Consider the following 14,311-nt stretch of genomic DNA (forward strand, 5'->3'; position numbering starts at 1 on the left):
GGAAGTGCGGTCCTGCACCCGCAATGATTATGCAAAAATAGTTGGTCGCCAACGCTTTCATCTGATTGCACGATGACGTCACAAAACCAAAGCGATATTGGTTAAGGTGCTTGTAGTAAATTGTAGTAAATGTAGAGCTACAGGGATGCAGTTTTGCAAAGTGCGTAGGGGTAAGGGAAAAAGAGGGTGCAGAAAGGGACAATGGCTGAGCCTGCCTCCGAAATGCACTTCAAGCAGTTTTCTCCACATATTTGACGCACTTTCTTTTAGCAGTTGGGAGCAGGGGTGCAGTTTCTCAAAAATGGCCTTGTCGCTGAGCCCCAAAAACTAAAAAAATGAAGAATGTTGGATACAAATGATAATAAAAATGTGCGTTATATCAACAAGGTGGCATACCCGCCATCCATATTTCAATAACCAACAAGTTGTTTGCTTTATTCATGCTTTGTGATCGCTGAAAATGCTGACGAAAGTGTGCCGAAAAGGACGTGTGTGTGTGTGTGTGTGTGTGTGTGTGTGTGTGTGTGTGTGTGTGTGTGTGTGTGTGTGTGTGTGTGTGTGTGTGCGTGCGTGCGTGCGTGCGTGCGTGCGTGCGTGCGTGCGTGCGTGCGTGCGTGCGTGCGTGCGTGCGTGCGTGCGTGCGTGCGTGCGTGGGCGTGGGCGTGGGCGTGGGCGTGGGCGTGGGCGTGGGCGTGGGCGTGTGTGTGCGTGCATACTTTGTCAACTTCTGGAAATACTCCTAGCTGGCTTCTCTGTAGTCACTGGCCATTGTGTTCAATATTTCAGGTAATGTAATAATCGCGCCCGCCTGACCAGACCTACCGTTCGCCTGTGCGGTTCGGCGCAGGTCACTCGCGCTCGACCAGGTTCACGGTCGGACGCAAAATATTTGATTGCCTTTTAAAAACACAACTATATCGAACGCGACAGTGGCTTGATGTTGCAATTATCATGCCCGAAAATGATGTAGCTGCTGACAACTGCACGGATTCGTCACGCCTAGCCGTGCTGAGTAAATACTATTGCTCTAGATTCACTGTACCGGCAATGTTTCGATAAAATCAATGAGCACAAGAGTTTATAGTTAAAAATCAAACTCAATACGTTTATGAACTCCTGGAGCTACCCCGGATGCTCGTTGCAGTTGTTCTGCACAGACCAACCAGCATAATCATCATGGCCAGGTTGCTGCAATGATCTAATTTGCAAGTTGTGTCCGCATCAAGTATTGTACACAGCCGTCATACAGTATGAAGTGTAAGGGCAAAATTATCTGTTATCACATCTCTGCGAGGAAACACTTACCAAATTTTTCTGCGTCGTGGGAATAAAAGTTGGCATCGCTGCTGTCCTGTCGCTCTTGCCAGCGAAGACGTCGGCTGAGCCCGGGGCACTATCAGGAGCTATTCGCTGCAGCAGGGCAGTGTGTTAGGTCCCCAAAATGAACTGCGCTGGAAATTTTTGATCTCATGGGAGCCTCGAGCATTGCTCCCGTGACCATTCCGGAAAAAACTTTTCTTCAACTGTTCGGCTTGGCGATCCAGTTATATATTCATCAAGTCTCACCGCGCATTAATTTTTGAACAACTTAATTTACCGTATTTCATGTGCACCTAGAGGGAAAGCTGCACATTTGGAGATATTGAGGCAAGCACCGGATGCAATGAAATAAGCTCACTTATAACTATTGACATACTGTTAAGTGCAAATGGTAACACGTTACGTTACATTATACCACATTATATTACAGTTTTTCTGTTTAGTACATATGCTCCGCAATACGTCATTGTTTGGTTATGCCATCGTACCTTGCATAACATTGATTGCGAGCCAATTGACGACCGTTATATATGGAAATCGTGCTCACGAACGCCAGATGTGAACGACCCGAAAACTTTATTTTCTTACCCTTGACTGTCGTGTGGCAGTCGGAATGCCAGAATTGGAATGGCGTGTCATGGCGTGATGGATACCTGTGTAAACCCGGAATCCCCCCCCCCCCAAATAGTTCGTACATCTTCGCATGCGTTTAGGTCAGAAACTAGAAGTGGTTAGGTTTCAAGAAGGGCAGTGCAGTGAACTGCACCGAATGCTTTTTAGATGGCTATTTCAATTCAAAATCCCATACAAGTGGGGAACATTCCCTTTGATATGATTGATATGATGCCAGAGTATAACGAAGCATTCCCACAAAACAGCGTCAGCAGCAGGGAGCTGCGGACTGTTCACATATGCGTCATGGGCATGTCAAGAAGTAGGTACTCAGTAAGTCGCTGTGTAGACACGACACTAAGGCGCGCGAAAGGCGGGTTAGGTGTTTCCCACGTCTTATTCAATGAGATCATGTAATATTATTTATTAGAGGGTCGATTCCATATTTGCATGGGGTTTTGAACTAAGAAAGACATTTTCAGATTCATGCCCCGCAGCTAACAGTTATGGCCTTGAAAGACCTCAAATTCTCTTGAATTCTGAGCTAGATGCATGCGAACTTGTGCAGACTATCTCGCGCCGTCTTATCCAAAGTTACGTGGGCTTGTATGGCGGTGCAGAAATGTAGGAATTCCTCCGCTTCAATTGTCATAATGCACTCAAGGGCAAAAATAAAATGGCCACTAGAATATTCGTGTCTGGTGTACGTTAGTATGAACCGGCCCATCGGCATACAACAGTTGGTTGATAACCACATAAAGCCGCTAATCGCATGTCTTGATAATGAGCCGGGATCTGTCATACATAAGACAGGCATTTCGGACAGTTCTACTAGCTATGACGTGCGTAACGTTGAAAATCGAGCAGCTTCAGAAAAGCGACGTAACGGAGGCTGCAGATGCAGGTAAAAACGCTGTAGCCCGACAAATTTACGAAAACACTACGAGAAAAGGCCAGCACACACCCATATACTGTTGATAAAATTGACGCACACGCGCAGGCAAAACGCCATCTTACGGTGCTTGAAGTACCGCAAGCGGGTCTGCCATCCGTTCGTGCCATTCTGACACAGCCAACCTGGCAGCCACTCTGACGTCATAAAACCGCTGAATGACCTGATGAAACGATGATGCATTGGGGGCGAAGTTTACTGAATAGTTAAATTATCCAATTTGGAGGGGTGTTTGGCAGTTATAAGCATATCGCTAGGTACATGTGGGCTTTTCCACCATATCCGATATTTGCCTCAATATCTTCAAATACGGAACACTCCCCTCCGGAATAAATCTGGGAGCAGACTGAGACTAAGTGATCGGAAGAGTAATTGAGACGGATACGCTCGAAGGTCATAGATACGGTTGATACGCACATTGCTACCTGCCGAGCGGCTCACACCCGCGTCAGGACTCACGACCTCAGTGGCTGGCACATTTGGATCGAGGAATGCAGGAACGGCTAAGAGCGTTTGCTGCTCCTGGCTGCCTGACTGGACGGCTGCTGCCTGCAAACAAGCCGTGAAGCTGCTCCAAACATCTGCTATCTTGCACTTCTTTTAACGAAAACATGGGCTGGAATCGAGTACAGGCAAAAAGATCTGTTGACATTTCCTGTCTGTGACTGCAATATTTTGAAGGGAAATGATGAAGGCAATAACGTCGCGCACACACACACACACAAAGTTTCGCAAACACATTTTTCATGTAAGCAGTTTGTCCTCGGGACTATTTGGATCGTTGCTTGCTAGTTGTCATGCTTACACTGGCAGCAGGAGCAGCTGTCTGCGCTCGTCTAACCATTCCACTACGGTTTTTCACCTTCGCCCTAGTAGTCACTGTCGGATCTCGGGCATTAAGTACGGTAGAACCAGGCCTAAGACAGCACTGGAAAGCTGTTGTCAAACTGTATAAACGAGGTGTGTCTGGGCTGTTGTGAAAATGTGCTTTGAATGAAAGTGGCGAAAAATGAGCTTCATATCAGGTTGAGGTGATGGAATTTTCACGTTATGGGCCGTCCTTGCTATCTCAAGAACTTACTCTGCTCTGTCAGTGTGAAAGACGGCGTTAAATAACTCTTGACGAAATATCAGAGCGACACTGGTGGATATCCTCACATGTTGTCTGTTTTCGGAATTATCTGGTCAAATAGATTGGAGTGAATGTTATTTTCCTCGTTCGGCTATATCAGGAGCTGAACAAACTACATGAACGGGGAAAACAGGGTAAGCAAGGACTTCCAAAACAGCAGCCTATGTGCCATTCAGGCACTGGTGCAGATGCCTCCGCCCCCAGCTCCCACCCCGGTGCAGGCAGATGGGACCCAGCGGGCAGTCAGGGTCCCTGGCAGCAACATCCCGTGTTAGATGACGTGAATGCATGGTAGCGGTGCAAGCCCATGTGGCTCAGTAGGAGTCACGCGCCACCAGGAGGTAGCCGAACATGTGGAGCAAGGCCTGTAGGCGGCGGTCCTTCCTGGTGTAGTGCAGATGTTAGTGGCGGGCATTTCGAGCCGCAGCCTCCTCGGACATTATGCTGATGGGAAGCTGACAGGACTTCACGACAGCTGCGGAGTGAAGCACCGGTTTGTGGAGTGTGGTGAGCAAAGATAGGCAGCAGTAAAGCAGCGTTCAGTCATGGGCCAACAGACGTCTGTGAGGACTGTCGTACTGAGAGGCAACTGATCGCCTTCAAGATGACGTGCAGACCCTCGATCAGTTGATCGGCGGTCCCAATGCAGGTGGAGAACTCAAAGAGCAAGCGGAAGTATAAGCGGACAGTGTTGCCTTCATTCGATTTTGCGCTGTTCACAGCTCGGGCTCGTGCGCAAGGAGGGCCAGATTTCGTTTGTGCTTCCCACTTGCGCTCTAAGCAGAGCGGACTGTTCTCAGTCCGCTTTTACCGTTTCTTCAGCTGCAGGCGGAAGATGATGTGGATTAGGCATTCAAAACACTGAATCCAGCAGCGCAGAGTGCTGAGTTAACACTGTAGGCTGTTCCCAGGACGCAGCGGCAGTCGCCTTCCGTAACCGTACTGTTCGTACGGCCGCCGATGTGGAGTCGGCCTATCATAACTCGCCCTTATTGCTACGGCAAGCTGCGCGATGCGTTGGGAACAAAACATGTCCGGAGCTGTCTTATTTTTCGTATTCCAATAATCGCAGATAAATCAGGTTACACCTTGCAGAAAAAGAATCGGATAGGTGTGTGGTTCATTCAGAATGCGTACTAAGCTGCATTTCCCTATTTGAAGTGGGATGTTTAGGGCGATGAGATATATGTAAGGCGCTACGTAATATATATATATATATATATATATATATATATATATATATATATATATATATACATCTGTGTGTCCGTAGGAGTACGTGTGTGTGTGTGTGTGTGTTCGTTATCAGCGGCTGGAGCTTCCTCTTTGCCTTGATGGGCCTGAGAGCAACATCCGAGGCGGGCCAACACTACCACAGCACATTACCAAGGGTATTAAATACACTTGACCTAATCAAGCAGGACCATGAGCTCACTCGCACCATCAACACAGCTTGAAACGTCCTACTGATGTTTCCTACTGAAAGCGCCGTGTAACACGCTCCCGGGTGGTCGGCTGAGTACCCTTCCTCGGGTTGCCCCCCCCCCCCTGAGATTTCGAATATTCAGATAGCTAGAGACGCCAGATTCACAGAGTAACTTGGCCTGTACGTGAACTCACCTGTTGAAAATTTGAGGTTCCTAGGTCATGATCTGAACGTCAAATAAGGTTAAACAAGGTCAAACTCCAGACTGGTGTCTCAGGTGCCCCCAAAACTCCCCATGCAACCGTCGTGAAGCATACTTGTTCTAAGCAAATGTTCATTGAGGTGAGTGACCTCGTTTGACCGTTATAAGGCAACGGTAACCAAATTCTTAATAGATTACCCCTGTTTTGTCATTTGAATAAACTTCAGGGATTACGCTAAGCGGTCATGTCCATACAAACAAATGCTAATCTGCGTCATTTTAGGTCAGTGACCAACTCTGACCTTTCACAAATCCATGGAACATGTTTGTTGCGGTCCTTGTCATTGATAAGTTCGAAATGAGCATCCGCAACTTCCCCTTACACCTAAGCTTTCGAGTAAAAAGCGGGTTAGTTTTGATCTCGTTCTGACCTTCCGACGTCACAAGGTACATGTAATTTTGATATCAAAATATTTATTACTCAACTGTCTACAGCCATGCAAAGTTTGACGCGGCTACGCCACGCCGTTCGGAAGTCATTTTGGAAAAAACCTTCGAAGGGATCAATTTGACCCCCATTCCCAACCGAGCGCGTGTTAACCAGTACCTCCAACTGTGACCAAGGAAGATTTTTGCTTTAACGAAATTCTCCAACTCACAACACCAGGTTTACGGCATATTGGTGCGTGCTTGACGGCTGCGCGTTAAACACAACTTCATAATTACGTAAGCGTTATATAACGTGCGAGCAGTGAATATTCGCAACAGCGAACTCCCCGCAATTCCAACGAGAGAAGACATATTAGGTATAACTTTGAGACTTCCGCTATTTATCATACAGATTGTAGTGAAACGGTGTAAAAGCTTAAAAAACGTGTTTTTTATTTATGCGCACTAAATTGCGAACTTTCCCGAGATACGAGGGTAAAATTCGTTTGGAAGGCATGCTCCAAAAGTGTTGCAAGGGTCAAGGTCATATCTGGTCAAACCTCGACGTGGTTATGAGGTTGGCCCGTACGACCTTTATATCATGAAACAAATGGTTTACACGCTTAGAATAGTTCATGATACGATGCACTTCAGATGAAGCCATGGTGGCATATTTAATTGCTGCCAGCTTAATCGTGACGAAATGCACGACAGCGTCAGCACATGTAGCGACAGGTAGTGTTGGAACTGATCTGATCCAACTTGACGCGTTTGTTTATAAAAGGACTCCTATATGCGGCGATACGGACATGTGTTTAATTCGTAGAATTGGTGCATAAATACCCTCACATGATTTTGTTTTTGCGCTTAGTCTAGCAAATCAGTTGTGCAATCAACAGCATCATGATGTTCAAGGTGGTGCAACTACCGAAGATGGCAAGAGTAAGCTGCTTTTAAGCAATCACATAAAAACCGTGCTTACCTGTTGGTTTGCTGCGGCAAAATCGGTATCATTTCCGCTGTCCATCTCCTGCTGATGATGTTCCTTCGTTCCGCATTGCAGAACTTTCTGCTGAATTTTTCTGTGGATTTTTGATCGGTTTTAACATGATTTTGATCATGAAACCAGCATCGGACACATTTACACTGTTAGGTTTCTTGTGCTTTGTTTGAATTTGATTTGATAAATTTTTGAAATGTTGCTTAAACTGGTTTTAACTGGCAGCATACATCGTGTATTTCTTGACCTCATTTATCTCGAATGATATTGTACATCATTAAGAGTAATTGTACATTGGCCTTAAAAACCCATACAGCACTGCAGACAATAATTGCCGCTTTAAGTTAAGCGTGTACTTTACCTCGACTTCTGTAGACTATGCAGTATCATCCTGGCAGCACCGACAACTGACTTACTCTATGCCTAGACATATCTTATGTTCGCATGCTATAGTCCATTTATTGTACTAGTTCATAGATGCTGTGTATTTGTGGTGCCTGTCGCCGATCACGAGCGATATTATTTGCAAATGCTTGCCAGATGAAGATACCCTTTTGCTTTTTACCTCAAAGTGTGAATGGAAATAGTTCTCGGTCATTTTTAGAAATTTTAATGGTAAAATATTTGCACCTATATTTCGATGCTTCATCAGAAATTTTGGGCACATGTCTTAAAAGTTATTTTGACCACTATACTAGCCAGTACAAGTAAAAGTTCAGTCCGGGGCATTCCTGGGGCATCTCATCCCTGAGGAGCAGCACCGCGAGCTGCACCAAGGCAAGAAACCTGGGTGCCGTTTTTATTTTATTTTCCTGGTGCACGTCTGTCTGTTGTCTCGAAAATGTTTGGCATACTTATCGGTCCCTCCCACCTGCACCCATACCTTCTAACTGTCTCGCTTCCTGCAATCTACTCGGAGCTTGTCCTCTCTCTCATCAGAGGCTGTCTCACTGTGCACAGTAAAGGATCCAACAAACACTTGTCAAGGATCCATAAGACCATGAATTTTCCAGTCCGTACGGTTTTTGTAAAGCAGAAATTCACACACTCATGCAAAAATGTTTAAGACAGACACTTTCAAGAAAGTTTGTCTTGTGCGGAGCACCGATCTGCGACAGTCGCATGGCAAACCTGTGAGATCGGGATCACAATTTGGCAATCATGCCTGGAAGATGAAAGTTTCAGATAGCGGAGGTAAATTTAAATGCCTGTTATTTACTGCCTGTTAATAGACAAGCTTTCAATTAAGCCTAAGCTTTCCAAACCTAAGGAAGTTGAGTCAATTCAGGCTAGATTTCCACAGTTTTCCAGACCCATTTAGCAAACACTGGTAGGGGTGGAAATCCGCCTGTGATTTTATGGGTCAGCCAGGTCGCTGAATTTTAAGGCTGGATTCACTAGTCCGTACTTCCACCAGCTGGGAAGTTCATTGAAAGAGAGAGAGAGGGGGGGGGGGGGGCACGTGGTAACATTGTGGAGTGGTACATGTCCACTCAGACATGACAATCTTCAGCGTCATCAGCACGAGTTGTAGCAGGTGGTCAAGCTGTTCTAAATAAAATATGAGGTTATGATAGCGTTTTTATCCCTAAACCGCGATGAACTGTGCGGCTGTTCTCAGGTTTCCTGCCAAGTTTCTTTGCGCTTCATGCAATCTGTTAATGCACACCTAAACCTGATTTTTGTTTACATCACTCGAATTGCTTGGCTTCATTGCATATCTCGGTCTTTCCCTTTTAAATGGAAGACTTCGAAATAAGCTTGAGTGACTTCTTAGCTTAGTGGTTTGGACGCGACCCATCCTGGCTTAGTCCCTGCTTTGGACGCATCGTGCCCAAAGTTAGACAAGACATTGCACCTGCCGACCCCAAACACTGCATGCCCAATGCACATATTTATGTTCGGGCTAGAATGCTTATTTAAGAAACGCTGTATACCTGCGAGATACTCTGCTAAACTAATTAAAATTCTGAATAATTGGACAAGGTCTCTGAAGCATTTCGCAGTATTTTATGATACATCGCGCGCATAAGCTTCCCCGAAACCATGCATGAGATTCAATTGGTTTTCTCTCGGTTTTTCTGTTTAGCGATCCGGCATTGAGCGTGTTTTCGTGTCATTGTGCATCATATTGATCATATCTTAATCATATACAAGTTGTATGACGACGTTAACCTGGGTCGAAGTGGCTCGTTCAAATCTCCAAATATTTCGCATCAACTTGTGGGAGGGGGGGGGGAGGGCAAGCTGACCATAGGTGTTTGGCCACTGTTTTGTGCACAAGCCTTAGGATAGCCTTAGGAAGCCTTAGGTCAGTGATACACCCCAGAGAGGAGGAGTGTATCACAAGGCCTCACTTCACGCATCACAGAAATGTGATCAGTATTGGTGTCAAAACCGTCTTATAATCCAAATGAGTGCAACATGGATCGGGCTCAATCAAAGAATTGTTGACGGCACGTTCGCCTCAAACGGTGTGTGATTCGTTCTTGTTTGCCTTCCAAGAGCATTGCTTGGAATCGCACCTTGGGGGTGGAGCCAGGTCATACGTGAACAGGTAATGTGGTTTTCATGAAACCCCAACAGGTTTGAGGACAGGTTTGAGGAACTTCTAAGGTTTGAAGTGTAGCTGCAAAAACAGAGCAGGATGATTTGACTCCAGGTGGGGTCATACCATCAATTCCTGGGAAGTGAAGATTGTGTCAAGTAACGCAATCCACACGTTACACAATTAAACCGTGGTTAAATAATGAGTCGCGTTTCTGAAGTCCTCCTTAAAACCTGCATTCCAGCAAGATGTACAAAATTTTGTTGACTTCAATGTTTGATAAGTCACTCTGTTTTAATGATCTAGCTACCTATCTATCTCTATCCATATAGGAACATACTAGAAATCAGTATATATATATATATATATATATATATATATATATATTCCCATCTGTTTATCTCTATTTCAGCGACTTACAGCCCATGGTATAATCAAAAGGCTTAAAAGACGATTTTGCCGGCATCTTTTGTACTTATGGACTCTCGTGATCAGAGTTAGAGGTGAGCAGTTTTTCGCGGACCCAGGCCCAGTCATCCGCTCGCGAAATTACAGTTTTATGGCATAGTGTTATGGCGAAAGTCTAAGAAGCGGCACCGCCCGGCACGGCCCGCTCGGCCTTCAGACCTCACCTGACCTGGAGCGGGGCTTGGCATGTATATGGCTGAAAGGAATGGGCCAACCGTTGGGTTCGCACAGCTACGTTATTTGGCGGCACCGCGTCGAGTGTAGGCTGATATGCATGGTAGACTGCTGATGTTGATGCTAGACTGTGGGCGTGTCGTTGAGGCAAGGAGGTAGTGGACAGTGTAGTGACGATGAACTGCCTGATAATAAGCAATTTAGATCATGTGGGTCACTTGGGCCTCATAATTATGGATGGTTTATCAAGTCCCCATATTTCTATAAATGTTCACTCTAAGCTGCCCGCAGTGGGGTTTAAATTACACACCTCTACATATCAGCTGCCGTTTTCGGCGCGGGCGGTCGGGAAAAAACCCTGTCGTGTGTCAAAACAGCGGAATATGTTTGCGTGTGTGTGCCATGAGCAGCTGTGGACTCCGCTAACAAGCTCAACAAAGGGATATGGCTGCACCATCTGCCATCTAGATTGGTGTTAGCACAGCTGCCGGCTTCTAACACACAGCTTGACCTGTTCCCAGGTCAAGCTGTACGGGCTGTGGGCGCCGCATGTGCCTGCAGCATCGGCAGCATCGCTAAACAATGCTGGTTACCCTCGCCGCCAGCCTCACTCCTCGTAACCGTTTACCCCCCCCCCCCCCCCTCCCCCCTCCCTCTCTCCCAGTTCAGATACGCCACTCAGCCCATGGATCGGATCCGTCGCGGGCTTTGAGGGTGTGCAAGCTGTCTGTTCCCCCAAAGAACCTGTCGGGGTTTGATGGCGACGGACGTCACAACGATATCATTCGAGGTCATCGGACCGTGCGCCGTGTTCCTTGGACCCTCATAGTTCGAGGATCACTTGAGACGGCGCGTGACCAGCATGGGGTCAGGTCACCAGAACCAACCGCAGTCACGCCTGCGGCTGGCGTCTGAGGTTCCGAGGCAATACCGGTGAGGCGAATAGAATGCTTTACTGCGGCAAATGGCATACGTGACCTGGCTGGTTATGGTCGTCACAATTCACGATCTATTTTCCCACGCTTCTGACTGCGGAAAACGAAACAGGCCATACATATGAGTGCAAACTGGCCAGCGTGGCGTGTTTTATGACAATTTGCAGGAAATCGTCGTACAAAACGACCTCACCTTGACTGGGGTTCCACTTGGCTTACTTCTTCACTGCCATCATGGTGACGGCATGCGGTATGTACATGTGGGTCCGTACAACGGTACATTTACCAATCTGTCCACTAGGATTCTAGAATAGACGCGGAAGCATGAACAGCACTGTCATGCCAAAAGTAAAAGTGAGTCACAGTCTTTTCTCCTTACTTACGCTTCATCCGTCATCCGTCTGGGCGATCCCCAGCGGTATTTTGAAGCGCTTCTTTCTCAAGGATGTAGTCGGCAGTTTTGAAAATTTCAAACGGCAATGGATAGCCCCGGTCACGTGCACCCGGGAGGCGTTCAACTTAACTTCTATCGCATGACTTGTGAAGTGACAGGCTGCGTAAGATGCTCCGAAAATTTCAGTTTTATTACTTCGCGAAATAAAAGATACTGGTCTGTACACACACCCCACCCCCGCCCCCCCCTACATATATATATATATATATATATATATATATAATATATATATATATATATGTGTGGTGTGTGTGGTGTTTGTGTGTGTGTGTTGTGTGTGTGTGTGTGTGTGTAGTGTGTGTGTGAGTGAGTGAGTGTGTGTGTTGGTGTGTGTGTGTGTGTGTGTGTTGTGTGTGTGTGTGTGTGTGTGTGTGTGTGTGTGTGTGTGTGTGTGTGTGTGTGTGTGTGTGTGTGTGTGTGTGTGTGTGTGTGTGTGTGTGTGTGTGTGTGGTGTGTGTGTGTGTGTGTGTGTGTGTGTGTGTGTGTGTGTGTGTGTGTGTGTGTGTGTGTGTGTGTGTGTGTGTGTGTGTGTGTGTGTGTGTGTGTGTGTGTGGTGTGTGTGTGTGTGTGTGTGGTGTGTGTGTGTTCGCGCGTGTTTATATACCGGAAGCCAAATCCAATCAGGTCTGATGAAGGTTCGTTCAAGTCAAGTCAGGTGATGTCAAGGTCAAGTCAGGTCAAGGTCAGTTCAACTGATTAGGCATGTGACTTCTGCTTTTCTGGCATGGCCCATGTTGATCGCTGGCTCACCATGGCAGGTGAGCTGTTCACAAGTTACTAGTTTGGAAACTGGAAAAATGGGAGAAAGGAAGAACGGCCTGGCGGTTGTCACAAGGGTACGGTGGACATCAGTGGCTCCCCGCTCAAGAGGTGACATGACATGATCTCTTGACGATCGGGCGTGACATTGTTCAACAGGACAGATCATGATTGACACAGAACGAGACCAGGAGGTGCATTGCATCAGAAAAGCCCAGGGGAGGAAACAGCGGACCGTTGCCTGGAGGAACAAAGAGAGGTGCAGGTCTTTACTAACGGGACGTCTTTGCGACCTGATCTAGCATCAATATAAATGTGTCACAATGTGTCAAGCAAACAGTCTGTGGGATGCCGTAAACGTGGCGGGTCTAGCTGAAGCTGTTGGAAAGTTTTTCCAGAAACTGGGATCGGGCTACTTTGAAATTTCCTACAATCGCGTGTTAAATTTTTGAGTGGATGACATTTATTGCAGCTATTTTGTTGGTCCAGCATGGACGCCTAGTTCAAACGGGGATTTGGGAGTAAATGTAAATATAAAACTTTGAAGAATGCACATCCGGGCAGCAAATCTCGAAACCTTTTCAGTTTTTAAACAATCCATGTAGAAAGCTTTACTGAAAATGGCTGTGCTGTGGGTATTTGATGACAACTTAGCTCGTTAAGGTCCTACTTTCCTGAAGCCAGAAACACAACAATGGAGTCATGTGGTCAACAGCTAAGACCCTTCTGACGAAGGCTTAGCACAGCATGCAAAGCTATCAAACAACTCGTGTCAAGAATGTAACACGAGAGATGCCTCGTCAAGACGCTTGGGGACATGTTTAGTTGGTCACGCTTCACATAGCCCACAATCCCACTCCAGCGTTTACATAGACGCCTGTTGCCGGAAATTGCTGTTGGAGCGTCCCTTAATTCCCTGTAATTAGGTTCATCGTTATTGAAATTGGAGAAGGAATTTAACAGTGAAGTTAACTTAGGCCGTACAGGCCACGTCTGCATGACGACCTTTCATATTCCACCGTGCTAAGCAGTAACGTAGCGGAACTTCAAAATCACCTTTCACACACGTGATATAAGCCATTTGCTTTGATCAATTGTGTTCGCAGGACAAAACAAAACGCCACTCGCAACCGGCTGACCGGCAGCGCATCATCGCGGTGCGCTGGGGTGGGTGTCGCGGCCGTCATGGTAGGTGCGTTGGGGGTTCACCACGGGGCTGTCGTTTGTACCGTAACACATCGATAGGACAAGTTTTACAGCCGGGCGGACCGCAGAAGGGCGTCGGCCGCTGCACGCCCCGCGGAGCACACCGCAGAGCCCGGCTGCTCGCGCCCCGCGGAGCACACAGCAGCGCTCGGCCGCTGCACGCCCCGCGGAGCACACAGCAGCGCTCGGCTGCTCACGCGCCGGGGCTGAGCCTGATGGCGACATACGGATACTGTTGCACATTGACACGCGGCCCGCTGCCCGTCTGCTAGCCGCCGTGCGGTGTCCGGCTGGGTGGCACGACATGCAGCCCATGCTGAGCGCTTCTAACGAAGACGTCGTCGGTCGGATTAGACGGTCCCTCCGTGGAAGAGAGCCCCAGCGTGCCAGCGCAGCCCCCGCTTCAAATAATGCACGTGGCGTCTTATGTCCGGGAGCAGATGGGAGTCGAGGGAGAATCCGTGGGAAAGTATGCACGTCCGGGAGCAGATGGGAGTCGAGGGAGAATCCGTGGGAAAGTACGCACGTCCGGAAGCAGATGGGAGTCGAGGGAGAATCCGTGGGAAAGTGTGCACGTCCGGGAGCAGATGGGAGTCGAGGGAGAATCCGTGCGAAAGTATGCACATTCGGGAGCAGATGGGAGTCGAGGGAGAATCCGTGCGAAAGTATGCACGTTCGGGAGCAGATGGGAGTC

This window comes from Pollicipes pollicipes, unplaced genomic scaffold, assembly GCF_011947565.3.
Source record: "Pollicipes pollicipes isolate AB1234 unplaced genomic scaffold, Ppol_2.1 Scaffold_7231;HRSCAF=8579_pilon_pilon_pilon, whole genome shotgun sequence".
NCBI lineage: Eukaryota > Metazoa > Arthropoda > Thecostraca > Pollicipedomorpha > Pollicipedidae > Pollicipes > Pollicipes pollicipes.